Source organism: Cupressus sempervirens, chromosome 3 (assembly GCF_028749045.1).
Source record: "Cupressus sempervirens isolate cs-2001-9-10 chromosome 3, ASM2874904v1, whole genome shotgun sequence".
NCBI lineage: Eukaryota > Viridiplantae > Streptophyta > Pinopsida > Cupressales > Cupressaceae > Cupressus > Cupressus sempervirens.
The window spans coordinates 826,455,781-826,476,375 of record NC_143120.1 but is presented as its reverse complement, the minus strand read 5'-3'; the positions used below and the strand labels follow the sequence as shown (position 1 = coordinate 826,476,375).

General features: G+C 35.8%; 1 pseudogene; it reads right to left on the bottom strand.

Annotated features, from left to right (window-relative positions):
- The window catches only part of LOC149569327 (uncharacterized), a 117,098-nt pseudogene that overhangs the window by 66,410 nt on the left and 30,093 nt on the right, over positions 1–20,595 (bottom strand).

Genomic DNA, 20,595 nt, shown 5'->3' with positions numbered 1-20,595 from the left:
GGATACATCATCCTCATACTCCTCGCTTACCTCGCTTGAAAGTACGCGGGCCTCTTCAGCGATAAAGTCATTGGCCAATTTTTCTTGTGGCCACGATGGGGCAAATTCTCCTGGTGCAGTAGAGTGTGTCTATTGTCGATAGATGGAGTACTTTAAGACTCTTAATCTGCCAGATAGTGATAATAATTATCTTGAAGTATCTTCTTCCATATACCAGAAGAAGTCAGCAAAGGATGAGCAGAACTCTTTTGCGCACTTCGAGAAGCACACAAAAGGTATCGGAATGAAGCTGCTAGGAAAGATGGGTTTTAGAGGAAAGGGCCTTAGTGTTTCTGAGCAAGGTATCACCAGTTCGGTCGAGGAAAAGAAATGACCACGGAACCAAGGATTGGGATACAAAAAAGAAACGGGACAATCCTCTAGAATTCAGAATTTTTGCAACCACTGTGGCATCAGTGGACATTGGGACGCAAAGTGTTGGAAGCTGCATCCGAAGCTCCATCGTTGATCGAGGTCCATAGAGAGACCCAACCACCAGCATGTTGATGAGAGGACAATAGAGCTGGTAGTTGCTACCACCTCTGAAGCAATCCCAAAAGAATCCAAGCCACAGCCTGAGCAGCCAATAAAGGAGAGTTCCTTCGAACAGCTGGGAACATTGCTCATCGAACTAGTATATCAAATTGTGTGTTTTTATTATGTGTTTGTGGTATAATAAACATGTTGATAAGCTAGTGTGGTTTTGTGAGAATAAAACTCATTAAAATTGTTTGTAATAGTTTATTTGTGAAGTTGTATTTCTTCCTGATTGAGAACTTGTAAGGCTCGTAGAAGCCTTGTCTCTTGTAATCAGTGGAAAGAGATACTTGAAAACTTCTTACTGTAGGATAGAAATTTGTTTCTTGTAGTTTCTTGCATTTTATTTTTATGCGAAGCTTCAGTTGAACAACACTTTTCAGATAAGAGTTGTTGAGAATGGTCAACGGTGACCTTGTATGTTTTCAGCTTGAAGACTCGGTAGAGGCCATTTTGAAGATACGTCTAAACTCAGTTGAAGTTCTTGAAGGATGTTATCAATGACCTCACTGTTTTAGATGAACCTGACCCAAGTTGTATGGTGGAGCCTTGAATTAGCTCTTTCGATGTACAAAGGTGAAGGAATATTTCAGGCTGAGGCGTAGATACCATGCTCGAGTAGTTGGAGAAGAAATAGAAGCATGTCCGAAGATGGCAAGAGATGCAAAATGTGAACTCCCTGTGAGAAGCACTGGGAAATAGGTTTACCATACCCAATTTTTCCTTCTTGCTTTAGGTATTCTAAGTTCTATTTTTGAATTGCATCATGAGGAGTTGTGAATTCCTGTATTGCTAAAGTGTAAGGCCACACCAGGCAGATGTGATAGTGTGTTCGAGAGATTCAAATTGTGGCAAGGAACTATACACTTTTGGAGGACCAAAAGTTCTTTAGTGGGGAGGTTTGATCTAGGAGGTTCTTCAGGACCTAAAATTGAAGTGTTCTAGTTTCTCTCAGAAGCAATGTCATCGCGTAGAGCATAGAATTCTTAATCCAACGCAACTTGAACGGGCAAAAAAGGAGACCATATATCCAAGATATCATCGGTCAAAGATCAGTCAAAGGCTGGTCAACTCAGAGATCAGGGACGAGAAAAAAGGTGAAAATTTTCATTTTCAAAAAATTAGTCAAAATTGACATCATCGAAAAGGTCTCATCATCACAATTCCAACGGCATTCGTTTCGTCGAAAAAGGAGTTCATACGCAAAAGATATGAACAGTCAAAGTTTGCCCTAGGAAAAGTTGACCAATGACGTGTCATGTCCGATGATGTCAGCATGGCATTGTGGCAGTTTAAAATGATGACACATGGCATGTACAATCAACATATGACATGGTAGACATGATAGGTACAGTCAACGGGGTCTAATCATCTGAGGACACATGTCATGGTGTGTCGAATAACATTGTGCCACGTGGCAACGACAAGTTCGTCTTCGCAAGAAAAAGTTAAGCTTGGATTCGAACCCGTGATCTGTGGGTTCCAAGACACAGAATGTGACCATTGAGCCACCGCTTGAGTTTCAAATTAAATGGGCAGATTTTCTATTTAAGGTTTGCTAGGCCGAAAATGGCTTTGAAAGAGCCGCCAGCAGGGTTGGAACCCCCGACCTGCGGCATGTCTAAAATGGTAGAAACCATTGCGCTATCTTAGAGCTTTGAGATATTATCACCGCAGATTATATTTAACCATTATCGACTGCCCAATCACCTATTAAAAATAGGTTTATTTGTTAATTTGTTAACAACTCAACCCCTAAATTTTGTTTCAAGCCGAATTTGTAAAATAGCCAAAGGGGATTTCAGATATGGGGTTAATTAATAAGCCCTATATTTGAAACAATTTGTTTAAACCTAATTTTGGCATATTTTTATGTATAAAAGGGGACCAGGAGGGTCTTCTTCAAGGGGGGATCCATCAGTTGATCATCCAACTCTTCTCAAATCTTCTCGTAGAAATTCATCTTGTAAGCCAAGCATTCCTTGGAGGAATTTGTGTAACTTGGTAAAGAATCTACGTTGTGTAAAAGCTTTTGCAAAGCTTCTTCATGTTCTCTTGTAAGGACGTCTTGTCGACATGGGAGCTATTGTCATAGGTGGAGCTCCTTTCTTGAGGCCTCTTGTAAGGCAAAAGCTAACTCTTTTTTGTAGCCTGTGGCATTTCCATGTCTTGAAGGCAATAGATCGATTCATTTTTCTAACGAATTCAGAGATGTAGCCGATGTTTGGTGAACTCCATTATCATCTCGGTCCTATTCTTTTGTGATTTTCTTGCAGTTGTTTTTCTAAGCTTCGTAGATTAAAGATTTGGATTTACATATTGGATTCAAATCAATAATTAAAAGATCCTGATGTTAGATTTTACTAATGTAATCTTTGTAAGTCTAACCCGTGAGCTATTCTGAGTAAGTGCTTGATTAGTTTTATGGATCAAGTGGTATCAGAGATAGAATCACTGGATCATAATCAGATCATGTGAAGCACCTGTTTGTTCATTTGCTGCTTGTACATGAGGTGTAGCACTTGAAGTTGAGGCCTGCTTAAGAGAAGGAGGGGCAACATGATCCAGAGCTCTCCTCTTACTTCTTGTGTTATGAGCAACAGAATCCTGGTTTACATTACAATGCTCCCCAATCCGATGATTCATGAAAGAGAAATCATCACATCCTTGAATATATGAGGCCTCCTTGGGATCATCCTCCTTGTATGATTGCTTTGCTGGAGGTTCTTGGTCAGTTAGGGCCAATTAAGATTCTGCCTTTTGGCACATGCAATACGCATAAGAATAGTTGCAGGAAGGATAGAAATCTTGATCTTGGGCCAAGTTATTTTGAGGGACTATAGCTCTGTTCTAATTTGAGCTTGAAGCAAAAGCATGACTATTTTTCCTACCCTGATCAAAAGAGCTATTCCACTGATTAGGAAGCCTACCACCATTTGGAGCTTGATATTGCAATTGGGGAGGCTTGCCAGCTTGAGCTTGCTGCCTTTCCAAGGCCACCACCTTGTTACACATTTTTTGTATTATAGAAAAACTATCCTCTAATCTCTTCCCTTGGTCCTTCAACTCCCTCCCCTGCTCTTGCAATTTTTTATCTAGGGTCTTCTCTCTTTTATCTGTATTCAGCACTAGACCTTGGAGCATTTCCTTGGGTTCATCTCTCCCATTTGAGGATGTGGAAGCTTGGGAACTAGAGTAAGGGCTTGTGATGTAGAAGTTGTAGGAAGAGGGGCCATTACTGGTTGGTGGTTGGGAACATCAGGAAAGAAAGGCATAGGGGGCCTTGGAGCCAACTTTCCTCCTTGTATCAGGATGTTCTCAGCTTTTATGGCTATCTCATAAGCATTAGGCAAGGTATCTCCTCCCATACTTTGGATTGTAGTGGCAATATCACTGTTAAAAGCTCTAAGGTAATGCAAGAAGGCATTACCAGGGGTAGGTTTCACTATAGTAGGTATTCTATCTCATGTCTTTTGAAATCTATAGTTAAAATTAGTCATACATTCATGGGGGGCTCTTTTTATAGTAGTCAGTTGCTCTAAAAGTGACAGATGGTCACTTCTATCCTCAAAATGTTTGCATAACCCTACTCCTAGTCCATCCCAATAAGTTATAGAACCATGAGCTAAGCCTCTATACCACTGTAATACTTTTCCTTTTAAAGATGAGGCTAGAAGTCTAACAGCAACATCATCCTCTATAATACCATGAATATTATAGACATTTTCTACTTCTTGGGTATGCTCTAAGGGGGAGATGGAAGTTTCATCAGTAAAATTAGGTATACTTTTTAGTGCAATTACTGGTATATCATGTCTTTGGGCTAACAATAGAGGACTTCCACCATTAAAGGTGGGAAAAGCATGGACTCTTGGTTGTGCCATGTAAACAAGTGTTCTATTGATGAGTGTTGATGGCAATCTAGGCTGAGTTCAAGCAACAGGAGGAGTAGAGATAGATCTTACAGGTATATTAACTGTTATTACACCCCTAACTAGTGATAATGAAGTTCTAGTCCTTCTTCTTCTAGGATTTGAAAGAGAAAGCTCTTGTTATTGAAATTTACCTCTAGAAGATGCCCTTGTTTCAGCTCTGGGCATGAATTTCTGCAACTTTGGCCTGGAACCAAATTTGTTGATGTTCAGAGTCCACAAGTACTTTGAAGAATCAACCTCTTGAAGGCTTGAATACTGAAGCCAACACTACCTCTTCAGCACTAATCTCTGGAAATCCTTCTTCTTGACACTAGTAGACTTTAAATTTTGTTTGAAAAGTGTCCCACCGGGCATGCCAAAAAATGTTGTCAATTAGGTTTGCACCCTTGTCCAAGACCTATGCGCGAGGACAACCTAGTGAAACATGGAAACAACCTCCAAGCTGTGGGACTTGAACTGCAAGGTTGAGTCTTTAGAGAAGGCCGGCTTCCTCTTACTATCAGGGTGCACCTATCTACTCTTGGAGAGGAAAAGGGAGAAGGAGAGCACAAAAGCAAATCTACCTAGTCTAACCTAAGGAGGTGATGCACCAAAATAGAGTGTTCAGACCAATTCTCTGCCCATACATGCACTACTGAACCAGAATGAAACTAAGGATATTACACATCTAGACTTTCTTTAATCAAATAACCACATACAGATTAGAAAACCAAGATGAATGACACAAGGAAGAAATTCACTTATATATCATTCACAGGCCAGCAGAGATACACTCATGTGAATTACAAATTTCAACAAAACAATGGCATAGGAAAAGAATTCTTGCACTTAATACCAATGGCTGAAGTAGATAAATAGAGGATCAGATAGTTCAGAGGCACAGGGGAGTTCACACTAGAATTGCAGAGGAAAAGTAGTGGAAAATCAGAGAGAACGTCACCCACAAAAACTACAAAATTTGCCTTTATAGTTTAGGCATAACTGAGATCTTTTGCTGTTGAAGTGACCCTGCAGCTACCTGTCATTAAGTCCTACGGAGGAAAATCATGGGAATTTGAGGAAAATCTAATTTTTGTTGCAATAGGTGTTTTGAGAGGATCGAAAATAGCACCATAATTGTGCTTTGACCCGGTAGATGGATTGACTGAGACGGTGGAGTGTCTATCTATATTTTGCATTCATTTCTGGTGGTTTTGGATCGATCATGAAGATCAGATTGCATAATAAAATAGATCACCTTCATTTTTAAGGTTCATGAATCAGCAGGGTCAACGAGGTCAAACAGTTCCACATGCTGACTGGGCCACGCAGGCCAATCACATTCCCTCCTTCTGTCATTCTGGACACCTTTTCCATGTTGACCACCCTTAATATTGACTAGGTGCCATGTCGCTATTGAAAAAGTCTTCAAAAATCCTGATAGCACCATAGCACCTAGTGGTCTTAACTTAACTGCACCACCTTTCCACCATCTAGCCGTAGCATCAAAATTAACTGCCATGTTGACTGCGTCGATTGCACTGGCTGTCAACCATTAACCATCAACCCTAGTCTACCAGTGAGACACGCATTAGAAAGATGCTATGTCGCTATGGTAAAGATCACACAACTTCACCATAGCGAGATGGAACCCCCCATTGATCTGTCCTGATATGACGATCATGAAGACTTGTCATGTTCTATGCTGGCTTTTCCTTAGGCCCATCATATCTGGCATCGTCTTAGCAATCTCACCACACTCAAATGACACCTGGTAGTACCTGACTGACGTACCTTGGTGTAACCTGGCCCCACTGATCGACGTGGTGAATGGGCATTATGTCACTATGGTAAAGATCGCACAGCTTTACCATAGCGAGATGGCACCCATCATTGATCCAAATCGATCTGACGACGAGCAAGATAGATCATTGCCCTCGGTGCATCAATGAATATGAACTGGCCACCTACCACTGTCTGATGGGTCCTCTCTGACATATGAGACTCACTAGAGATGTGGTAGAAGGGCGCTATGTCACCATCATATTCTCCGTGCAACTTTGAAAGCCAAGATAGTGCCAACCGTCGATCTGACTTTGATCAGATGATCGAGAAGACTTACCTTGATCCTACTGATCACATTAAAAACCCTAGCCCCATAATACACATGGCGTCCCGACATTGGTTCACGTAGCATCATCTTGGCGACTTGTACTGCCTCGACTCATTGAGTAGCTCTTCCTTGCAGGTGTGGCATGTTCTGATTTTCTAGCATGGATCAAGGACCCTTCCAACTGGGCGAAATGGGACCCAAACTCGCCTGCCTGAAACTCCTGTCATTGATCTTTTCCGTTGCCATGAACCTTGCCGCCGACACTGGGACTCACCGTAGAACACCTTCCGGTCGGGCGGGCACTATGTCGCTATGAAGATTTTTTGACCAACACATGATAGCAACATAGCGCCCATGGTGTCGTGGAACCTTTCTGACCCACCGTGAAATTTTTTTGACCCGCCAAAGAGTCTTGGATGACTTGCAAACTGGACCCACCAGACATGCATCAACAGGGCACAATGTTGCTAACATAAATCTCGCACAACTTCACCATAGTGAGACAACGCCCTCTGTAGATCTTCCTCAGATCTAACAAAAAAGAACTTGTGGGCCGCAAAAAGTATGTTATAAGGCTTGACATTAAAATAATACTAACTTTGGGAATTAGCCATTGGACGAGCTAAACATTTGAAATTTGAATCTTTGGTGGGTGAACAAAAGATAACAGTGTGCAAGTTGAAAATTACATAAGGTGCATGGGTATTCTATTCATAGAGGTGCACCTGCAATTTTGAAGAAGTAAGACTATGCTTATAGTTAACTATGAGTTCCTACTTTAGAGAATTCTATGCAGTAGAAATACATTTTGATGGCAGTTCAACTCCTAGAAATTCCTATAGAAGGCCAAACTTCCATTTTAAAGCTCCTAGAGACTCCCATATTATCTCATGGCTTCCATCTTCTTATATGCTTTTTAAAATTCTTTTATGTCATGTACAGGCTCATGCACCCATTAAATGATAAAATGAACGGTAGAGTCCTACTTAGAACCATTGAGAGAGTTAGTTTGTATATAATTAGATTTAATTTTTTATGTTTTGAAGCATATCTTTGTATTAAGAGATTTATCACACTCAAAAAAAATTGAGGAGATAATTTCTTATAAATACATGGATGTAATATGTACTCTAGGTCATTATTTTGATGCAATAATATATCCTATTGGTGTTCTCATTCTAAGTGTAGTTATTCTTGTTAGAGTGTGTTCTTTTTGTGAATGCATGTTCATAATTAATAATGGAGCCAATGGTTTTATTGTGTTGTTATGATTGAGTGACCTTTTAGTTCTGGTGTTTGCTGCATTTTGATGAATTCCACTAACTTATCAAACTAGAGAAGACATCATATATTGTTCCTACATAGATTTTTGTCTGACATGAGTGCACCTTCCATGGCTTTTGGATTTAATGAGAAGTTAAATAAATTTTGGTTATTGCTAAAGTTCCCATCAATGATTGCATTAGCAGAATTGAGGAAGCATTGCTCCTATTTTCATTGGTTTTCTACTTAATCTTTTTGACATTTTAACTTGCAAACATGTCATTACCATGGCTTATGTCCATTAGGAATTTCTCTTTCAAGTTATTTTCTTCAATCTCTTGTTACACTATCTTTGTTATTTGATTTTCTTGCACTTGGTTAAAATAGGAATTCATAAAGTTGTGTTAGTAGATTGCTTTCATTATAAAATAGAAAATACCAAAGGTATATCTCTTTTAAGGTTACTTTGAAAACAATAAGTAGGTTAAATATCCTATTTGAAATTGGTTTGACTAGAAAATGCCTCTTCCTGAACATACACATTTATCTTCAATTGTGTAGATTTTAGTAGGTCACAAGATTTCCCATAACCATGGAGTTGATCATAGATTATATTTTCAAGAGAGAAATTCAAAAGGATTCATGTCAGTAAGCATCATGCAAACTGACAACTCAATAGATGTTGGCACTAGAAGGAAGGCCTCATACCATTGAAAAGAGAAAAGTAACTCGTTGTTTTGAAATTTTGAAGGTTTTAGAACTTTTGAAAATTTTCTATGTAAAACTATCAAAAGGTGTGCAAGGTGCCCAAGTGCACTCTTTTGAGAAAGTGTGTTTCTACAAAGGTGCAGTTTTTTCATAATTGACACAAATTGGAAGATCTTGATTTATCATCTCCATTTCAAAGAGCTTTAAGATATTCAAAATCTAGACACAAGTTTCTATACCATAGTCATTTTCACAAGCCTCTCAGTGACAAAGGAGTACCAAGAATTCTACCACTCCTCTTCCAATTTCCATTATCTCCTATTCCACCTCCAATTCAACCTCCAACCATCATATAACCCAATCCTCCACCAATGGCCTTTTTTGCTAATGTTGTAGATTCACCCATCAACTCACAAGGTGAACTCAATGAACTTCCTAAGAAACCTATAAAAAAATTCCCAGGGTACATCTACAAGGAAACAAGAATAGCTAAAGATCACATCAATGTATTCAAGGAAATATACAATTAGAAAAAAATTGTAGATGAGAATATGGTTCTTTATTTATTCCCATACTCTTTTGGATAAGTTTCCTTTAAATGGTATGCCAATTTACCACCAGGATGCATTGGAGACTAGGAAATTTTCAAAAAAGTATTCTTGGAACAATTTGAAACTTTCATCAATCCATCTTTTATACATCATCAATTCATATTGATCAAGAGGGATCTAGCATAGACTATTTCATGCTTCAATCATCATTTTCATATGGAATACCACAAGTTGGAAATACCATACATGATACCAGTTGAATTTTCAATCTAGATTTACCTAAATGCTATGGACCATCTCACTTCTACTTTCCTAAGAAGACTCCCTGCTACAAATATTGATACGTTGGAAAAGGTCTTCTTGGAAGCAATTACCTTCAATAAACAAGCCAATCCTAATAGAGGAGGATTGATGGTCACAGGTCAAGCTATCACAATAGTATCAACATATCCTATTGGAGTGTCAGCGATGCCTAGTAAATTCATACCAATGAATCTAGTTGCACTATAATAGGCATCAACTATACCAGCTTGAGCTTTAACTTATCTAGGATATGAGCCTTCAAAAGCTTCTTTCTTTGAACAAAAGACAACTATATCCATTGAAACAAAAAATAATGTAGCATTTGAGATTGGGAAAGTGAAGAATACCATGTCTCAACTTACCAATGAGCTAACATGTTTGATGATTTCACAAGGATAGAACAAAATATTTCAGAGAAAAAATCTTGGTCCTTACAACAACTACAGTCAGAATTACAATAAGAGCCTCAGTGGAAACAATAAAAATACAAGGAATAAAAATGTAGGGAATAATTCAATCCTCCTACTCATAACAATGGTTTTCGAAGGTAGAATTGACAATGGAATACCCATATGAACAATGGAATCAACCCTCCTATTAACAACAATAACAATGCTCAGTATGTGGATATCAATCAATACGATAGTAATTAGAAAATGCACAAAGAAAATGGTTTATACTTCAATAGAAATCAAGATGTGAATCAAAATTTAGAAGGCAATAACAATGAGCCCTCCAATGCAATTCAATACTATGTTGCTAGAATCTAATGATTTTACACAAAACATGGGAATAGAGAAATCAATAAATGAAGAATTTGCTTTCCTATTTAGTCAAGAGCCTAATATGAGAAACCAAAATGGATGTTTTCCTTTTAGAATGATAATCAAAATAATTATAATTTGTGGAGTCAAAAAGAGTCCATGGCAAATGGGATTCCTCCTACATTGCAACCAACTCCTCTAGATCCGAGGGCAAGCAATAGTCTATTACCTACTAGAGCACCTTATGGTGGAAAACAAAATCAAAATCAAGGAAATGTGTCTACAATCCCAAAAAACCTTGTATGGAAAACTAAAAAATATAGTGTAGTGGAAGACATGAAATGAATGAAGGCTAATATGTCTCTTTTTGATGTGTTATAGAATTGTCCTAATCAATAAGATGCTATGATAAAAACTCTAGACCATAAAAAGTTGATGCCTAATCCAAATATTGTTCCTAAAAGAAAGTGTTGCAACAAGTTAATGCTTTAGATGCCATGCCGACCATGTTGAAGGAAAAGATTGAAGTTTCTCCTTTCTTGCTTAGTATCATAATTTATGGAAAGAACCTTCACAATTATTTATTTGATTCAAGAGCTTCTTGTAATATCATGCCACTGTCGATAACGCAAAGGTTGGGAGTCACCCCACAACCTTCTAACTAGATAGTGATACAACTAGACAAAATATAAATAAAAATTATCATGGTTTTGAAAGATGTTTGAATACAGTAAACGGTTGATCCTCAAATTTAAAATATCATAGACACACATGTGGTTGAAATTCTAGAAACATATAGATTGTTGCCAAGTAGAGAATGGAAAAAAATTGTTAAGAGGATGGTTCTCAATTGAATTTACTCAACTGTGGCTACCTTGGAAGGGGTTGAATAATCAAATAAAGATAGATGCTAAGCCAAAATTGAATAATATGATCACTAAATACAATGCACCAAGCAAGGTGGTATTTTTATAGTTGGATTTAGGCTCTTACAAAGTGATGGCTTTTAAAATAGCTTCGAAAAAAACACCAAATGATCTAAACGAAACACCCATGATCCCTATTCCAAAAGAATATATTGTGACTCAATTCATAGATACAATGGTATCAAATTTATAATATTTAGGTGAAGAAGTTGATCCAAATGTATTGCTTCTTCCAAGACTTTGCAGGCTACATAAAGTTAGTCATTCTGAATTTGAATGTTCGCATTGCCAAGAAGTAGTTACTTGGTTGTTCACTTAGATAATGTAGTTCAAAGGTACTCAAGTTCCAATTGAAGTACCATGGAAAATTCAAGTTCGACTTACATATCAAAAGATGTAGGAAAAAGATAAAGAGGAAGTGGAAGATCTCAATGCATCCTATAGTGATATCTCTTCAAATGGTGGGGCTTTGTCATCTTCACCACTAGGGATGATCAAAATCCAAAGGAGAAGGAATTTTATAAAAGGTAACGGTTAGACTTCTATGGTTGTTCATCCTAAACCTAAAATTGATATGATTATAGAATTGATTGAGAAGATTCAAGACCAACAAGAGAAAGAAGAATCCTTGGTATAAAAGATAAGCATTAGTAATGCACCAAGCCCACCACATAAGAGATTGTAATCAATCCCAAGAAATAATCCTTCAAACCTCAAGTGGAAGAAAATATTTGAACAAATAAATATAGGTCTAGAAAGACCAAACAAGAACACTCAATTTGGATGCTCAGGTTTGACAATTTTAAGTGCAAATTAGGAGCTAGTGCTAGTACTAAATTAATTAATCCAAAAGGTAGGACTTTTCATGTAGCATATAAATTATAGTTTGGATGTACTAACAATGTTGTAGAACATCAAGCCTTGATTTTTTGAATTCTCTTCACATTAGAAAAAGGAGACAAAGCTCTCATTATTCAAGGAGATTCCCAATTGGTGACTAGATAGGTGAAATCAATCTACTCTTCCAACGATGGGAGATTACTGTCTTATAGGAAAAAAGTATGGGATATAATAGAATATTTTAGGGCTTTGACCATGAAGTCCATTCCAAGAAGGAGAAACATGGTAGCAGATGCCCTTGCAATTTCAGCTAGTGCATTGCAACCAGTTGAAAGAACAAAACTAAAAATATTTTCAATAGAATCAGTTGCTACCCTATCTATCCTAGACAATATTATGAACTTTCAAACTTTCCAAGATAACAAGAATATTCTAAATTTATTATGTGCAATGGTATTTTCAAAGGGCAAGAGATTGATGATACTCCTAATGACAAACATGTAGATGATGAACTTGAAGACAAAGATGGGATTATCAATTTGAAAACTAACACTATCCCTAAGGGGATGGTTGAGTTAGAATGTATCTTTGACAAAGATAAATCAGCTTGTAGTGAAACAACTATCAAAGAGAAAGGGATTGAAGAATTCTATTCATACAATCTAGGTATGAAACAAGATCCTAAGATAGTGAGAATAAGAAAGGCTTGTACCTTCCAAGAGTGAGAAAACATGCTTCAATTGCTTACAAAATATAAAGATGTTGTAGATTGGAGTTATGAAGAAATCAAAACATATGATCCTGAAATCATTACTCATGATAGTCCATTGAAACTAGATGCCAAGCCTTTTCATGAAAGAAAAAGACTGGTAAATCCCATTTTATTAAACCATTGATAACGAATGAAATCAAGAATTTTCTCAATGATAAAATTATTTTTCCTATTCAGCATTCTACATGAGTTGCTAACTTGGTTCCGGTAAGGAAAAAGATTGGAGAAATTTGTCTTTGTATGGATTTTCATAATTTGAACCAATCATCTAAGAAGGATAATTATCCTTTACCCTCACTTGATGAAGTTTTACAAATTGTAAATGGATCCAAAATGATGTCTTTTCTAGATGAATATTCAAGATACAATTAGGTGATGGTAGATGAAGAACATAAGATGAAGACTAGTTTTACAATGAAATGGGGAAGCTTTGCATACAAAAGAATGCCCTTTGCATTGATTAACATAGGGGCTACATTCCAAAGAGCAATGGATGAAGCATTCAAGGGATTAATAAACAAGTGTATAGTGATTTATATGGATGAATTAACTATATTTTCAAAAGATCACAACACTCATGTAGCTGATTTAAAACATGTGTTTAATTGATGCTAAAGATATGGAATATCGCTAAATCTTAAAAAGTGTTAATTTCAGATCACAAAAGGAAAGTTTTTGTGTCATATCATTTTTGAACTTGGAATCTCCATTCATCCTAAGAAAATTGAAGCCATTCTAAAGTTGTCACCTCCAAATAGTTGTAAAGAGTGTAAGTCTTTCTTTGGAAAGCTCAATTTCATATGTAAGTTCATTAGTGAGTTTGCTGAAATAGTATGTCCCCTCAATGAATTGTTGAAAAAAGGAGCAAAGACTGAATGGGTTCCATAGATTAATAAATCCTTTGATGACATTAAAGTGGAAACCTCTATAGCTCCCCAGTTAGGGATAACTTTAAGAAACCCCTCCAAAGAAAAATATGTAAAATGTTGGCAAATTCAACACTAAATATGCAAGAAAAATTTCTAATTGAGGGCAATTTTTTCATTCAAGACAAGGGAAAAAATTATTTTCTATTGCCAAAATTTTCATTGCCCTATCAAAATTTAATAATAACTATGGTGAATTAATTTTTCTTTTTTGGTATGCAAATAAATGTAGGCAATTCTTTTTGTTGGTCAAAAAAATTTCGTAATGTAAGAGGTGAATTAAAACACTCTACTTTGCTATAATGGTGAAGAAAACAAAATTTCAAGCAAAACTTAGTCGTCCCATTTCGAGATTCGTTGCATATCAGCCGAAGACTTATCTGCAACCTTCTCTGGCAATTAAAAACAAATATGAAGCCCTTTCACAATGACACTTAGATCAAGGAGAAACTCATGATGTAGACCAAAAAAAATTTGAATCATTCATCAAGAAACATACTAGACGAAACTTAGAAATTCGTAAAATTCAAATCCACAAAAAAGAAGATGGCTAGCACTCTGTGCATATAAGAACAAAGCAGCCCCAAGTTCAGCATGAACAAGAAGGAATGAGAGAAAAAATCTAGAAACAAAAAGTCTTCTATTGTCAAAACAAATATGTGTCAAAACCAAAGACTAGCCCTAGCTTGAAGTTATGAAAAATAATCAATCAAAAGGAGTCTCTAGGAAAACCACAATGGATTTCTAAAGCTAATGCTATCCGTCTAGGGTGGGGTCTGGGAAATTTCCCCAAAAATACCATGGCTCCATCTAAGAAATCACATGACAAAAATCTACAAATTAATAAATCTAATAAAGGAAAATTAGTTTATATCCCACTGCATTGGAAGATAGATCAAATAGCATCCAAAGGAAGAATACTAGAAAGGTCAAAATGAAGTTTCTCAAATAAGAGCACAAACTATGATGAAGTAATCATCAAAAATTCACACAGTGAAAGAAAGTGGAGGGATTGTGAGGATAAAGGCATCTACATGTATTGGAATGATCTGTCAAGGAAAATTTCTAGGGTGGTATGTATCATTTCTAAGATTTGGGGTGACAAGGTAAGTACTCTTAACTCATTTGCAAATAAATTTTCGTTCATTTTATGTTGAAATCTATAGGATAATAAGGAAATTTTAAAAATATAACTTCTCTTCTATAAAGGATATCATATTAAATTTCTAAGATGGAAACCAAACTTTAACAAAAACCATATTAAAAATATAGAAACTATCAAATGGATGGAGAGCAGAGAAATCCAATTAGAATTAATGGAGGAGACCACTATTAAAAAAATTGGTAACCCATTAGAAACTATAATTGGATTTGAAGATAATCAAAATAAAACCAAAAAAATTAGGGATTTTGTTAAAACTAACCAAAACAATCCAGTCAGTAAGAAGATCATAACAAATAGATCTATATACAATTTAACCTTCAAAGAATATTCAGGAGAAATTCTTAAAATGTTAGATGCAAACTTCTCAAAATCTTGTACTAAAAATAACATCAAAGACATACAACCACAAAAAGGAGACCAAGAAAAAAATCAGAAAGGAAGGAAGTGGCTATAATAAAAACTCAAATCTCAAGGAAGATCTAAATGAAGAAATAGCAACAAACATTCCTAAAAAAGGATCTACATATAGCATAATAGAACCAATAAATGTTTGAAAGGATTTGGATAGATCAAAGGAAATAGTGTGGAATGATAATGTTAGCTACCATAATTTACTTAATAAATTCAAGAAATGTAAGGACTGTCAGTTGGAAAAAGAAGTCATTGAAAAAATGGACTTGAATATCATCAAATTAAACAAGTTCCTACATGAAACCCTCCTGATTCAAAATGACTTAATTGATCAAAGTCAATTAGTAGAAGAAATACATAAGCAACATAAAGGGAATAGGATTCAAATCATAGAAATAGGGGAGCCATCAGGAATTTGTGCAAGTTAGAATAAGGATCAGAGGTAGGAGGATGAATTTGACCGCATTGGAACTAATGAACCAAGACAAGAGGAGCATAGGTAAAAAAGAAGAATAGAAAAAGACTCATAAATACTAAAATAAGAAGCTACTCAAGAGGGATTGAAAGAGCAAGCGGTTATCATCCAAACAACAAACTCTACCCAGTGAGGCAATATAACCATCAAGAAGAAAGGAAAAAAGAAAAGTTATAAGTTTTGGCAAACACCTAATGATAGAAAAGATATGTTTGCAATAGAAATAGAGAATACTGGATCAGAACTAAGAGAATCATTACATTCAATAGACATAGAATAAAATTGGGGGAGTGAGTCAATGGAGAGTCCTAACAAAAAAGATTGCCACAAAGAGGTCGAGGTATTAAAAGGCAAGGACCAGCAAATCAAAAAAAATTAATCAAGGAAATCATCTCAGAAGAAAACTAGGAGGGCAAGGTCTCCACTATCATAGAAATGGTATTAGAAGAGCAAAATCTTGAAAGAATTGGTATAGGAATGAATAAGGAAGGAATGAAAACACCAATTTGTGGAAAATCAAAATAGAAACATGGCAGGAAATCACTAAAAGAACTCAGAGAGGTTATAGGGCAAGTCAAGGATCAGACAAATATTTTTGATATAGTTTATAGTGGGAAGGGGAAGTTCCTTCCCAAGGAGCAATGAGAATCACAACCTGGAATGCTAGGGGCCTTAACCCCCCTAGCAAAAAATGCTTACTAAAGTGTAATCTCACTTTACTTGATTCAGATATTACATTATTACAAGAAACTAAATTAAACAAAGAAGAAGGAATAAAGCCGAGTCAGAAATTAGGAAAATGGAAATTAGAATTTCAGCAGTCACAAGGTGCCTCAAGAGGACTTGGTATAATATGGAATCCTTGGCAAATCAAAATTGAAGTACTCTCCTCACAAATAAATTGGATGGGAGTTAAAGTTGTCAGTACAAAATCTAACCTACAGGAAGCTATAAGTAATGTCTATAGACTAAAACCTACAGAAGAAGAGCTTGTAGTCTGGAAAGAGATCAATACCTTTATTAATTTTTGGCCCCAAGAAATAGTCATTGTAGGAGAAGACTTTAATGGGGTCTTAAGCAAGGAACAAAAATAGGGAGGGAGTAATCGAATAAGCAAAGCCATGGAAGATTTTAAAAATTAGATTTAGAAAGACTTTCTTATGGATATTAAAATAAAGAATGGCATCTACACTTGGAATAATCAAAGGAAAGGATTTTGTGATATAGCAGAAAGACTGGATAGATTTCTTCTAAAAGGAGAACTCGGTATGGATAATCTAATAAATGTGGAAATATTACCAATGGTCGGATCAAACCACTTCCCAAAAAAATGGAAATCAAAGAGTAGATAAAACCTAGTAGAAACCCCTTCAAATGTGAGAAAATGTGGTTTATGGATAAAGCTTTTATGGACTAGATTAGAGATTGGTGGCAGAAGGAACAGTTTGAGGGTTTAAAAATGTTTTGCTTGGTCTCCAAATTGAAAAGTATAAAAAAAAGATATCAAAATGGAATAACCTAAATTTTAAAAATATTTTTAAAGAAAAACTTGAAATTGAAGAAAACATGAGTAAATTAAATATAGAGATCCTACTAAAAGGAATGAATAATGAATCTTACGAGTTAGAAAAAGAGTACCTTTTAAAACATGAAGAAATTCTAGCTAAAGAAGAAATATTTTGTAGAAAGAAATCTAGAGAACAATGGCTCCTAGAAGGGGATAGAAATACAATTTTTTTTCATAATAGCACTATTAACAATATAAATTATATAAACATTTCCAAAATTAGGAATTTAGAGGGGAAGCAAACTAAAAATCTAGAGGAAATTGCTGATACACTTATCAAATATTTCTATGATATGCTCAATAATTTTGACTCATCAAACAAATTTGCCCAAGATGAGATGTTAAAAATCATTCCCAAGTTGATCTCAGAGGAGGATAATAAATTTCTTAACAAAACATTTACCCTTCTAGAGGTGAACTCTGCACTCTTCAGTATGAACCTGGATAAATCACCAGGTCCAGATGGCTTCCAAACCTTTTTTTTTTAAACAATGTTGGGAAATTCTAGGAGAGTAGTTGTGGATAGCCTTAAAAGCCACACATAATGAAGGATCAATTTTAACAGAAATTAATCATATTTTTCTTACTCTCATTCCCAAAAAGAATGAAAGTGTAGTGCCCCGGGACTATAGGCCTATTGCTTTATGAAACACTAGATATAAAGTGTTCTAAAAAATCCTAGCTAATCATCTTAAAAGTTTCCTTTCGAAACTCATTTTGGAAGAACAAATTGTATTTGTCCCTAGTAGATCTATATTAGATGGCATCTTGATTATATAAGAAACTGTTCATTTAGCAAATAAAAATAAGGAAGCTCGTATGTTGGTTAAACTAGATATTCAAAAAGCATATGATAAGGTAGATTGGAGATTTCTTTGTAAAACCTTAGAGGCATTTGGATTCTCTAAAAACTGGATCAACATGATTTTTCAATGTATCTCAACCCCCAAAATTTTGATTCTCATTAAAGGAACCCTAGAAGGTTTCTTTAATATCTCAAGGGGCATCAGACAAGGAGACCAGATCTCCCCATTTCTGTTCATGATAATGGCAGAGGCATTTGGAAGGGAAATTAAAGTAGCACAAGAGGAAAGTAAAATTAAAGGGGAAAAAGTCATGAACAGAGTTGACAACACTACCCACCAACAATTTGCTGATGACACTATACTTGTTGGAATCAGCACCTTGCAAGAGGCAAATCATATACAAAACATCCTACAGACATATACAAAAGCATCTAGGCAAATGATCAATGTTGAGAAATTAGAAATCTTTTTTCTAAATATTGATATAGAAGTTGAAGATCAATTCTATCAGAAATTAAGATTGAAAAAAGGAAAATTTCCATTCAGATACCTAGGATTCTACCTTGAAAAGAGTAATCATTCTAACCTAGGATGGGAACATATCCTTAGGAAAATTGATAACCAAACTGAATCTTGGAAAGGAAGATGGTTAACAAAGGTAGGGAGAATAACAAAGATCAAAGCAGTCCTAGCAATTGCCCAAAAATATCAACACTAAATTGGAAAGTAAACTATGCAACTTCTTCTAGAAAGGATTAGAGGGTAAGATAAAAGTAGCTTTAATTAGCTGGAGTAAAATTTGCAAACCAAAAGAATTTGGCGAATTAGGAATAAAAAATTTAAAATGGTAGAATCAAGCATTAGGTGCCAAAAAAGTTTGGAGACTTTATCAAGAAAGTGATAGAAAATGGGCTAAAATATTATTTAATAAATATCTTAACCCCTTAGACAAAACTTCATTATTCAGAATTAAATCCTCCCCAAAGGATCCACAAGTTGGAATTTCCTTATGAATAACCAAAGTTTGAGTTCCAGATACCTTACTTGGGACATAGGGAATGAAGTGTTATAATTCTTTAGAATAACTGAGAGGAGGGGGGTGGGGGGGGGTGAATCAGTTATTCAAGGTCCAATGCCACTTTTTCTCTCTTAATCCTCAATAGCACATAACTGAAACTATCATGCACATTTAAACAACTATGAAAAGTAGACATGCATCACACCATAACACTAAGAATTTGATAACCCAGAAACCCTCCAAGAATAAGAAGGTAGAATTGGGGTGGGGATGACAGCCACAAAATAACTGCACAATTGATTTCAACCACTTCTGATGGTCTTCCCTATTAAAAGTCTACCCTGTTAAAGGCTACAACACATTGTTAAATGTGACCTTGTTAGATAATTTCACCATACTATTAGGAATGGGCCTGGTTAAAGGACTTTGGAACATTCACTTTGAATGTCACCCTATTAAAGGATTTATAACATGGCTATTAAACCAACCTATGTCCATAGGGTTTATCTTAACTGTTACAATTGATAGAGAGTAACAATAATGACTTTTGATCTAATACAACTTACAACATATCTTGGAGATTATAGATCACACTTTAGTTCAATCCTTTGCTTGGCTTTAATTGTTGTAGCTCTGAAAGCTTGTCATCTCAAGCTTTCTCATCTTGAGTCTTCTTACTCATTACACCAATGCAATCATATCTATGGTCACCTATCAAAGTAGAGTATATGTGCTCTCTTACACCTTATCACTTTCTTTAGCATTTCATGATTTCATGCTTGACCACCACAACACAATTTTCTTCATGACCTTATGACTCGTTAAATAGAAATCTAGAATACCTTTCCCACTTGATTCTCCTTTTCCAACTTTAGGTTTCGAACAGATTAGGTAAGATAGAATGTATCTATCCTAGATTTTTCTCTTATCTAGAAACTTCATCTAGAATCAAAATGTATTTGCCAAAAATGGTTTACATAGTGTTTTGTGCCACCAACTCATCATTCTTGTCTTCTATCTGGTTCACAAAATTATAGATAACTACCATGTCGACTCAAATCTGGCAAATCTTCAATTTTCAAAATAATGCAACACCTCGACACTATTGGTTTACTGATGCTCGGCACCCTCTGTATTAATCGGCTCCTATATTCTGCTTGGCATCTGATCTTCACTCAGTACTTGATATTTATTCGGCACTTGAAGATCACTCAACACTTGATATTTACTCGGCACTTGAAGATCACTTCGCACTTTATATTCACTCGACACTTCAAGATCACTTGGCACTTAAAGATCACTCGACACTTGATATTTACTCGACACTTGAAGATCACTCGACACACTCTAAAGGTGAACTTGCTCAACTTCACTTGAGAATCTATTCGACACTAACTAGCTTGCTCAACACTCTCTTATGAACTTAGTTAGGCTATACAAATGACTTAGCTAAACCTTACATCTTTGATATGTCTTGGTGTGTCTATCCTCTATGTC